We start from the raw sequence: 11840 nt of genomic DNA, 5'->3' as shown, positions 1-11840 counted from the left end.
GTGCAGTTCTGGTCACCTCACTATAAGGGTGTGGAAGCATTGGAGAGAGTGCAGAGGAGATTTACCAGGATGCTGCCTGATTTGGAGGGTAGGTCTTATGAGGGAAGGTTGAGAGAGCTGGGGCTTTTCTCTTTAGAGCGGAGGAGGATGAGAGGTGACTTAATAGATTATAAGATGATGAGGGGGATAGATAGAGTGGATGTTCAGAGATTATTTCCTCGGGTGGATGTAGCTGTTACTAGGGGCATAACTATAAAGTTCATAGAACATAGAACGTAGAACATTACAGCGCAGAACAGGCCCTTCGGCCCACGATATTGCGCCGACCAGTTAAAAAACAATGACCCACTAACCTAAACCAATCCCTTTTCGTCCATAAACCTATCCACGGATCTCTTAAACGCCCCCAAACTAGGCGCATTTACAACCGCAGCAGGCAGGGCATTCCAATCCCTCACCACCCTCTGGGTAAAGAACCTACCCCTGACATCCGTCCTATAACTACCCCCCCTTAATTTAAAGCCATGCCCCCTCGTGCTAGCTTTCTCCATCCGAGGAAAAAGGCAAAAAAAAGGAAAAAGGTCGGAGATAAAGGAGGGATGTCCGAGGTAGATTCTTTACTCGTGTGGTTGGGGTGTGGAATGCACTGCCTGCTGTGATAGTGGAGTTGGACACTTTAGGAACTTTCAAGCAGTTATTGGTTAGGCACACAGAACAGACCAGAATGATAGGGAGTGGGATAGATTGATTTTGGTTTCGGACAAAGCTCGGCACAACATCAAGGGCCGAAGGGCCTGTACTGTGCTGTACTGTTCTATATCTATGTATGTTTTAACACCAGGTTAAAGTCCAGCAGGTTTATTTGGTAGCAAAAGCCTCTAGCTTTCGGAGCGCTGCCTGATGACCTTCGAAAGCTAGTAGCTTTTGCTACCAAATAAACCTGCTGGACTTTAACCTGGTGACTGCTTAAACTCTATGACACGGCTAATAAAGGCATGTATATGAAATACTTCTTTCCATCTGTCCAGCTAGCTTCAGGGACCAGTGTACAATAATCTTCAGCTGCTTCATCAATGACCTTCCTACCATCATACGATCAGAAGTGGGAATGTTTGCTGATGATTGCACAATATTCAGCACCATTCATGACTCCTCAGATACTAAAGCTGTCCATATTCAAATGCAGCATGAGCTAAGCAATATCCAGGCTTGGGCTGACAAGTGGCAAGTAACATTCACGTTGCACAAGTGCCAGACAATGACCAAAGATGTGCTATTAGGCTGATTGGCAGTAATAAATTGTCCCTAAATTAGTTTCCCTTAATGTGGATGGCCATAAAACATTAGATAGGGGTCATGGGTAGAGGGGGGGACTGGTGGTGTTAAAATGGCGGCGCGGGCTCGTTGGGCCGAAGGGCCTGGTTCCCGGGCTGTTTTTGTTCTGTGTTTATCTCCAACAAGAGAGAATCACCCCTTGACATTCAATGGCATTACAATTGTTGAATCCCCCACTATCAACATCTTGAAGGTTATCATTGATCAGAAACTAAACTGGACTAGCAATATAAATACTATGGCTCCAAGAGAAGATCAGAGGCTGGGAATCCTGTGGCAAGTAATTCACCTCCTGACTCCATAAAACCTGTCCACCATTTAAAAGGCATAAGTGAGGAGTGTGATGGAATACTCTTCACTTGCCTGGATGAATGCAGCTCCATCAACCATCAAGAAGCTGACACCATCCAGGAAAAAGCAGCCTGCTTGATTGCTGCTCCTTGCCCAAACATTCAATCTCTCCACCAGCAATGCAGTGGCAGCAGTGTGCACCATCTACAAGATGCACTGCAGTAACAAAGGTTCCTTAGGCAGCATTGTCCAAACCCATGGGCACTACCATCCAGAAGGGCAAGTGCAGTAAAACCTGGGAAAACTACCACCTTGAAGAACATCCCCCCCCCCCCCCCACCCCCTTGCCCGAGTCACTCACCATCCTGACTTAGAAATATACTGGGTTAAAATCCTGGAAGCACCCACTTTTAACAGCACTGAGAGTGTACCAACAACATAGAGACTGCAGTGTTCAAGAAGGCAGCTCACCACCTCCTTCTCAAGGGCAATTTGGGATGGGCAAAAAGTGCTGGCCTAGATGGCAATCTTCACATCCTATGAATGAATAAAAAAAGAGATTACTTGCCTGTCTCTGCAGTGATGACTAGACTGGTGTTTCTTCTTGTTTCTGTCACTGACACTCTGTTTGCCAGAACGGTTTTTTAAACTAGTTCCTATGTGTTTCTGGCAGAGAATTTAATTGGCATGTCTTGTACCCAAAGTCTATTTTGTTTTCAGTTTAGAAATGTTTTTGCCATATACTGAGATATAAATCAACTAGGGTTGGGTTTTTGAATGTGTGATGAGATACAGCTGGCTGATTAAACCATTTCCAGCCTTATGCATTTTCCATATCACTTTGTCCTTTAAGGGAGCTTCCTGTAGGCAAATTGGCTGTTGTTGGCTACATTCCAGAAGTGGTTACAGCTCAGAAGTATTTAATTGCTTGAAAAGCACTTTAGGACACAGACCTTGAGAGAAACATTATGTTATTTTGTTTGTTCATTACTCAAGTAATAGAAACGCAAATTATATGAACGGTAATATTAAAGGAATATTGTAACCATGGCAATAGATGACTGCTTTTATTTCAGCAGTATTAAAGGACAATGGTCCTGTTATTTCCTATTCATGTTTGTTTACTGAAGTTAGTGCCCATTACAATGACTGTAGGGCCACTCTGACCTCAGACAGGCTGGTCACTCAGTTCAACCATTTCTTATTCAATACATTACAATAATAAACATTATGCTGTTAATTGTTTTGATTTTTATTTGTTCTTGAAAATGTTGATGACCGGCAATGCTGACCCACCTATAGATGACCTTAAGGTGGTAATGTGTGTTTGCCTTGAGCTGTTGCAGCCTACGTGGTGATAATGCTCCTCTGATGGTGTTACGTAGAGTGTTCCAAGACATTTGGGCGGCACGGTAGCACAGTGGTTAGCACTGCTGCTTCACAGCTCCAAGGTCTTGGGTTCGATTCTGGGCTCGGGCCTCTGTCTGTGTGGAGTTTTCACGTTCTCCGCGTGTCTGTGTGGGTTTCCTCCGGGCACTCTGGTTTCCTCCCACAGTCCAAAGATGTGTGGGTTAGGTTGATTGGCCATGCTAAGAAATTGCCCCTTAGTGTCCAGGGTAGTAGAGGTTAGAGGGCTTAGTGAGTATAATATGTAGGGGGATGAGGGTAGGGCCTGGGTGGGATTGTGTTCAGTGTGAGACTCGATGGGCCGAAGGGCCTCTTTCTGTACTGCAGGGCTCTATGATTCTATGATTAACCCAGCAGCAAAAAAGGAGTACTTGTTCAATGTGCACATCATGATGTGCACATTAGAGAAGTTTGAGGTGATGTGATGTTGTTATTGGCACTCCCAGTAATAAAAATTACATGTGAAGGAAGTAGGCAAGATAACCTTAGTGAGACGTTACAGCAGATTCTGCCAAACACTAAAATAGTGGAGCTACAGTGCACCAGTGATTGAATCTGATTAAAAGTGAAATCATCCCAACTCTCTGCCCTACATTGTATCCAGTTCCTTGAGTGTTGCTGCAGATGGGCAGTGAGTATTCAACACGATGTATTATTGAGCCAGGTAACGGTCAAGCTTTAAGGACTCAGACAGCATGTGACTTTTTGCACAGTTTTCTGCCTGTTCTTTGATCTGTTAAATATTTGGTGAATGGCGATTCTCAGGATATTGGCGGTGGAGGATTGAATAATAATGGTGTAATTGAAGAATGAAGTGATTAGACTGTTCCTCGTTGAAGATTGTTATCAGGTGAATATTACCTGTCACTTATCATTCAATGCCTGGATCGCTGAAGGTGGAGCTCCTGCTGTGATTTCTCTTATTATTTTGTGTGATGTGGGTGTCACTGGAAGGCCAGCATTTGTTGTCCTTGAACTGAGTGTCTCACTCCACCATTGCAGAGGATAGTTAAGAGTCAACCACATTGTTGTGGTTCTGGAGGCACATGTAGGCCAAATCAGGCAAGGGCAGCAGATTTCCTTTCCTAAAAAACGTTAGTGTACCTGATGGATTTTTACAACAATCAATGGTCATTATTACTGAAACTAACTTTAGATTCCAGTCTTTTTATTGACTGAATTTAAATTCCACTGGCTTACTGTGATGGGATTTGAACCCTTAATCCCACATTATTAGGCTGTTTCTCTGGGTGACTGGTCTAATCACATTACCACAATGCCATCCTCTCCATTAAGCTGTAATTATTTCCTCTGACCATCTTCATTCATACTACAGTTAGAAATAAAACTTCTCAGAATACAACATATGTCATAGCTAAATATTGCTTGGCTAAGTCTTGTCTCACAAAGGCGTTGGTATGGACAGCCAAAATGTTGGGTGCTATTGGCCCTGTGATTAGTTTCTGAATTAGCATTGAGCCAACATCCTGGATTTTAAACAAATTCCATTGAACAAAGGACTAAAACACAGGGACACTTTCTTTCAGAGTTAATAGAGAAGGCCCATCACTTTCTCAGCAGTCACTGCATTCTTGCCAGAGGCCAAAAAATAAAAATTAAGGTAACTTTACTTTACAGCTGAATAACAAACAAATCAAATAAACACTAAGACAGTTAATAACATACCCACATTGTTTCATTTTATAATATGTACCAAGCAAACATCAGCCTCCAAGTAAATCATTACTGACTGAGAATCAGAACCATTGGTTCATCAAGAGCATTTCTACTTTCACTGAATTTAGGAACAGTGCCTGAAGTGACTCAAGTTCAACAAGGGGGTGGTCACTAAATGTACCCCAACCTTAGGGAGAATCATAAGATATTGTATAAATACATTAAGGGGAAGACCTTAACCAAGAAAAGAATAGGGCCCATTAGAGATCAATGGGGAAATCTGTTTGTGAAGCTGCAGGACATTAGAAGGATGTTAAATGAATACTTTTCATTGGTCTTCATTCAGGAGAAGGAGGACATAGGCACAGAATTCAGGAAAAGGGTCTATGAAGGTGGTCAGAGGAAATAATTACAGTGTAATGGAGAGGATGGCATTGTGGTAATGGGACTAGGCTAGTCAGAAATGAGGAAGTATTGGAGGCTCTGACAGACTTAAAAACCAACAACTCCCTAGGCCCGGATGAATAGCATCCCAGGTTGCTGTGCAGGCAAGGCAAGAAATTGAAGCTAATTTTTAATTCCTCTCTGGCCACGAGGGAAGAAAACTCACATTACGAGGGAGGTGCCAGAGGACTTTAACAGAGGCTAATGTGATTCTACATTTCAAGAAGGATGGTAGAGATGAACCTTGAAATTACAGACCAGTGAGATCACTACTCATTCTTCTAAATTCCAATGAGTCCCAATCTGTTTAAACTTTCCTCACAAGTCAGGCATCCAGACTGGGGATCATCCTAGTGAACCTTATCTGAACTAACTGCAATGAAATAATGGGTGTGATTTTTTTTTGGCCCGCTGCGCTGCTTGAGTAGCACAGTGGGCTGAGAAATGTTAGCAGGAGGGCTGAAAGAAGAAATGCACCAGGCATCCAGCCAATTGCTACTTTCCTAGGGCAGTTCTTTTATGGCATAATCAGCTTCATGCTGGGAAACAGTGCAAGGCTGATGACAATATTGCAATTCATATTTCCATCTCATTAACAAGCCCAGGATCATATCATCTGGGCTTGCTAAAGTTTCGCACCTCACCGAGGGAGGTCCCACTGGCAAGGATTAAAGCTGGTCCCCATCAATGTGGACTAGGTACGATGGCATTGATGGTGGGGGTAGAGACCATTGAGCCCCCCTCTGGGAGGTCAGGACAGGGGGTTTGCCCCTTGGGCAGTGCCTGCCTGGCACACTGGCACTGCCTACCAGGCATCAGACAGTAAAAAGGGAGTGGGGCCTTCTGGGGAGGAACTAGACAGAGGAGTGGACAGATCAATGGTGGAAGGGGCGGGACCACTGTGCATTCAGCACAGTGATTGGTTGGGAAGGGAGGAGTTCAATCAAGGCAGGCCATGGGGGTGAGGCTAGGTCTTGGGGGGGTCAGGCTGTCCATCTAGGAGGGGATAGTCGAGCTGACCATCGGGTGGGTGGTCAGGCTAGCCATCGTGTTGCGAGCGCACAGGACTGGCTATGTTGGGGGAGGATGAGTGACCGGAGTTGGCCATGGTGGGTCATGGGAGTTGGGCTGGTGATGAAGGAGGGCGGTGTTTGGACTGGTGATCCAGGGGGGCGTTTGGGCTGGCAATTGGGAGGTGGGAGTGGTTAGGGAAGCCATCAGAAGGCTGGTGATGGGGAAGAGGGGCCATTCGTCGATCTCCTTACTGGACACAAGCACAATCGTCCTCTCAGTGTAGGCTTCCCTATTCTTATACTCCATCCCGCCTTGAAATAAGGGCCTTCCTGATTACCTGCTGCATTTGTGTGCTAGCTTTCTGTGCTTTGTGCACAAGTCCCTGTGTCCCTGTCCCTTTCTGCAATTTTTCTCCATTTAAATCTTTTGTTCTTCCTTCCAAATTGAACAACTTCACATTTCCCACATTATACACCATTTGTGAACCTTTTGCCCCTTTATTTAAACTATCAATATTTCTTTGTAAAATGTTTGTATCCCTCCCACAACTTGCCTTTTCACCTATTTTTGTGTCATCTGCACATTTGGTTACAGTGTATTCGCTTCCTTCCTCTAAGTCATTAAAATATACTGCAAACTGTTGTGGTCATAGCAGTGATTTCTGTGGGGATCCATTGGTTACAGGTTACCAACCTGAAAAAGAATTGCTTATATCCACCTGCTGTTTCCTGACCATTAGCTAATTCTCTATCGTTGCCAATATACTGCCTCCAACACAATGGGCTTTTATCTGATGACTTAAATCTTTGTGAGGTACCTTGTTGAATGCCTTCCGGAAGTCCAAATACATTGATCTCCCTCTATCCACTCTGGTTGAGACTTCCTTGAAAAACTCCAATAAAGTAGCCAGACATTATTTCCCTTTCATAAAACTATGATGACTCTGTTGATTAGATTGTAATTTTCCAAATGCACTGTTATTAGAACAAAGAACAAAGAAAATTACAGAACAGGAACAGGCCCTTTGTCCCTCCAAGCCTGCACTGACCATGCTGCCTGACTTCACTAAAACCCCCTTCTCTTCCAGGGACCATATCCCTCTATTCCCATCCTATTCATGTACTTGTCAAGTCGCCCTTTAAAAGACACTACCATATCCGGTTCCACTATCTCCCCTGGCAATGAGTTTCAGGCATCTGTGTGTAAAAAAATCTGCCTCGTTCATCTCCTTTAACCCTTGCCACTCGCACCTTAAATCTGTGCCCCTAGCAACTGACTCTTTCACCCTGGGAAAAAGCTTCTGACTATCCATTCTGTCCATGCCTCTCATAATCTTGTAGACTTCTGTCAGGTCTCCCCTTAACCTCCGTCACTCCAGTGAGAACAAACTAAGTTTCTCCAACCTCTCCTCATAGCTCATGCCCTCCATACCAGGCAACATCCTGGTAAATCTTTTCTGTACCCTCTCCAAACCTCCACATCCTTCTGGTAGTGTGGCAACCAGAATTGAACACTATATTCCAAGTGCGACCTAAATAAGGTTCTATAAAGCTACAACACGACTTGCCAATTTTTAAACTCAATGCCCTGGCTGATGAAGGCAAGCATATGGCCTTCTCCAACTGCATTACCACTTCCAGTGATCTGTATACCTTGTACACCCAGATCCCTTTGCCTATCAATATTTTTAAGGATTCTGCCATTTACTGTATATTTCCTATCTGTATTAGACTTTCCAAAATGCATTACCTCACATTTGTCCAGATTAAATTCCATCTGCCATCTCTGCACCCAATCTTTATCCTGCTGTATCCTCTGATGGTCCTCACACTATCCACAAATCCACCAACCTTTGTGTCATCCACAAACTTACTATCAACCCAGCTACATTTTCTTCCAAAATCATTTATATATATTACAAAAGACAAAGGTCCCAGCGCTGATCCTTAAGGAACACCACTTGTCACAGCCCTCCATTCAGAAATGCACTCTTCCACTGCTACCCTCAGTCTTCTTTGACTGAGCCAGTTTTGCATCCACCTTGCCAGTTCACCTCTGATCCAATGCAACTTCACCTTCTGCACCAGTCTGCCATGAGGGACCTTGTCAAAGGCTTTACTAAAGTCCATATAAACAAATTCACTGCCCCACCCTCATCAATCATCTTCGTCACATCCTCGAAAAACTTGATCAGGTTTATGAGACATGCCCTCCCCTTCACAAAACCATGTTGCCTCTCAGTAATATAGCCACTTATTTCCAAGTGGGAATAAATCCTGTCTTGAAGAATGCTCTCTAATAATTTCCCCACCACTGATATAAGGCTCACCGCCTGTAATTGCCTGGATTATTCTTGCTACCCTTCTTAAACAAAGGAACAACATTGGTTATTCTCCAATCCTCTGGAACATTCCTTATAAGAAGTCTCATAACACCAGGTTAAAGTCCAACAGGTTTATTTGGTAAAAAAAGCCACTAACTTTCGGACCTCTGACCCTTCGTCAGGTTCAGAACTCTCCACTCACCTGACGAAGGGTCAGAGGCCTGAAAGCTAGTGGCTTTTACTGCCAAATAAACCTGTTGGACTTTAACCTGGTGTTGTGAGACTTCTTACTGTGTTTACCCCAGTCCAATGCCAGCATCTCCACATCATGACCTTCCGTGTAGCCAGTGAGGATACAAAGATTTCTCTCAAGGCCCCAGCAATTTCCTCCCTTGCATCTCTCAGTACTCTGGGGTATATCCCATCAGGCCCTGGGGACTTATCTACCTTAATGTTTCTCAAGAACCCCAATACCTTCTCCTTTTTGATCTTAACATAGAATATAGAACACTCCAGCACAAACAGGCCCTTCAGCCCACAAGTTGCGCCGATCACATCTATACCTAGCAAGCCATAGAACTATCTGTAACTCCCAATCCCATTAGATCCCATATACTCATCCAGAAGTCTTTTAAAAGACCCCAGTGAGTTCACCTCTACCACCACCGACGGCAGCCGATTCCACTCACTCACCACCCTCAGAGTGAAAAACTTTCCCCTAACATCTCCTCTGTACTTGCTTCCCAGCACATTCTCAAACTATCTACATATCCTTTCCTAAACTCATCATCTACCAAATTCTTCTCTTTGATGAATACTGACGCAAAGTATTCATTTAATACCTCACCCATTTCATCTGGCTCCATGCATAGATTCCCTCCCTTGTCCTTGATCAGGCCAACCCTCTCCCTGGTTACCCTCTTGCTCTTTATATATGTATAAAAAGCCTTGGGATTTTCCTTAATCCTGCTGGCCAATGCTTTTTCATGACTCCTTTTAGCCCTTCTTACTCTTTGCCTAAGTTTCTTTCCACTTTCCTTGTATTCCACACTTGCTTCGTGTGTTCCCAGCCTCCTAACTTTGACAAATGCTTCCTTTTTCTCTTTGGCTAGGCTCACAATATCTGTCGTTATCCAAGGTTTCCAAAACTTGCCATACTCATCCTTCATCCTTACAGGAATGTGCTGATCCTGAATCCCTATCAACTTACACTTGAAAGCCTCGCACATGCCAGATGTTGATTTGCCCTCAAACATCTGACCCCAATCTACATTCTTCAGTTTCTGCCTAATATTGTTGTAATTAGCCTTCCCCCAGTTTAACACCTTCTCTTGAGGACTACACTGATCTTTATCCATCAGTACCTTAAAGCTTACAGAATTGTGGTCACTGTTCCCGAACTGCCCCCCTACTGAAACATCAATCACCTGGCCGGGCTCATTCCCCAATACCACGTCCAGTATGGCCCTTTCCCTAGCTGGACTATCTACATACTGTTTCAGGAAGCCCTCTTGGATGTTCCTACAAACTCTGCACCATCCACACCCCTAGCACTTAGAGAGTCCCAGTCAATATAGGGGAAGTTAAAATCTCCCACCACAACAACCAGCCGCAGGCATCAGTGTTGGGCCCATTGTTGTTTGTCATCTATATCAATGACCTGGATGATAATGTGGTAAATTGGATCAGCAAATTTGCTGATGATACAAAGATTGGGGGTATAGTGGACAGTGAGGAAGGTTTTCAAAGCTTGCAGAGGGATTTGGACCAACTAGAAAAATGGGCTGAAAAATGGCAAATGGAATTTAACGCAGACAAATGTGAGGTATTGCAATTTGGAAGGACAAACCAAAGTAGAACGTACAGGGTAAATGGTAGGACTCTGAAGAGTGCAGTTGAACAGAGGGATCTGGGAATACAGGTACAGAATTCCCTAAAAGTGACGTCACAGGTGGATAGGGTCGTAAAGAGTGCTTTTGGTACATTGGCCTTTATAAATCAGAGTATCGAGTATAAAAGTTGGAGTGTTATGGTAAGGTTATATAAGGCATTGGTGAGGCCGAATTTAGAGTACTGTGTACAGTTTTGGTCACCTAGTTACAGGAAGGATGTAAATAAGGTTGAAAGAGTGCAGAGAAGGTTCACGAGGATGTTGCCGGGACTTGAGAAGCTGAGTTACAGAGAGAGATTGAATAGGTTAGGACTTTATTCCCTAGAGTGTAGAAGAATGAGGTGAGATTTGATCGAGGTGTATAAGATTTTTATGGGTATAGATAGAGTGAATGCAAGCAGGCTTTTTCCACTGAGGTTAGGGGAGAAAAAAAACCAGAGGGCATGGGTTAAGAGTGAAAGGAGAAAAGTTTAAAGGGAATATTAGGCAGGCTTCTTCACACAGAGAGTGGTGGGAGTGTGGAATGAGCTGCCGGATAAAGTGGTAAATGCAGGGTCACTTTTAACATTTAAGAAAATCTTGGACAGGTTCATGGATGAGAGGGGTGTGGAGGGATATGGTCCAAGTGCAGGTCAGTGGGACTAGGCAAAAAATGGTTCGGCACAGCCAAGAAGGGCCAAAAGGCCTGTTTCTGAGCTGTAATTTTCTATGGTTCTACGGTTCTAACCCTGTTACTTTACACTTTGCCAAAATCTGCTTACATATCTGTTCCTCAATATCCTGCTGGCAGTTGGATGGCCTATAGCAAACCCCCAAAATTGTGATTACACCTTTCCTATTCCTGAGCTCTACCCATATTGCCTCACTGTATGAGCCCTCCGTGCTGTCCTCCCGGAGTACAGCTGTGATATTCTCCTTAACCTATAGTGCAACTCCCTCCTCTATCCCGCCTGAAACATTTGTATCCTGGAATGTTAAGTTGCCAATCCTGTCCTTCCCTTAACCAAGTCTCTGTAGTGGCTACAACGTCGTAGTTCCTAGTACTAATCCAAGCTCGAAGTTCATCTGCCTTGACAAATTTACTGGAGTTCTATGAGGATGTGTCTAGGGCAGTGGATAGAGGAGAGCCGGTGGATGTGGTCTTTCTGGATTTTCAGAAGGCGTTTGACAAGGTACCTCACAAGAGGTTATTGCAGAAGGTCAGGGGACATGGAGTTGGGGGTAGGGTGTTAGCGTGGATAGAGGATTGGTTGTCAAATAGGAGGCAGAGAGTGGGGGTCAATGGGTGCTATTCGGATTGGCGGATGGTGACTAGTGGGGTGCCCCAGGGGTCGGTGCTGGGGCCTCAGCTATTTACCATTTATATAGATGATCTGGAGGAGGGAACCGAGTGCAGGGTGTCGAAATTTGCTGATGACACCAAGATTGGGGGAACGGCAAATTGTGCGGAGGGTGTGG

Source organism: Carcharhinus amblyrhynchos, chromosome 3 (assembly GCF_965287045.1).
Source record: "Carcharhinus amblyrhynchos chromosome 3, sCarAmb.v2.hapA, whole genome shotgun sequence".
Classification (NCBI taxonomy): Eukaryota; Metazoa; Chordata; class Chondrichthyes; order Carcharhiniformes; family Carcharhinidae; genus Carcharhinus; species Carcharhinus amblyrhynchos.
The sequence above is the reverse complement of the archived record's forward strand: the minus strand, read 5'-3'. Positions refer to the sequence as shown.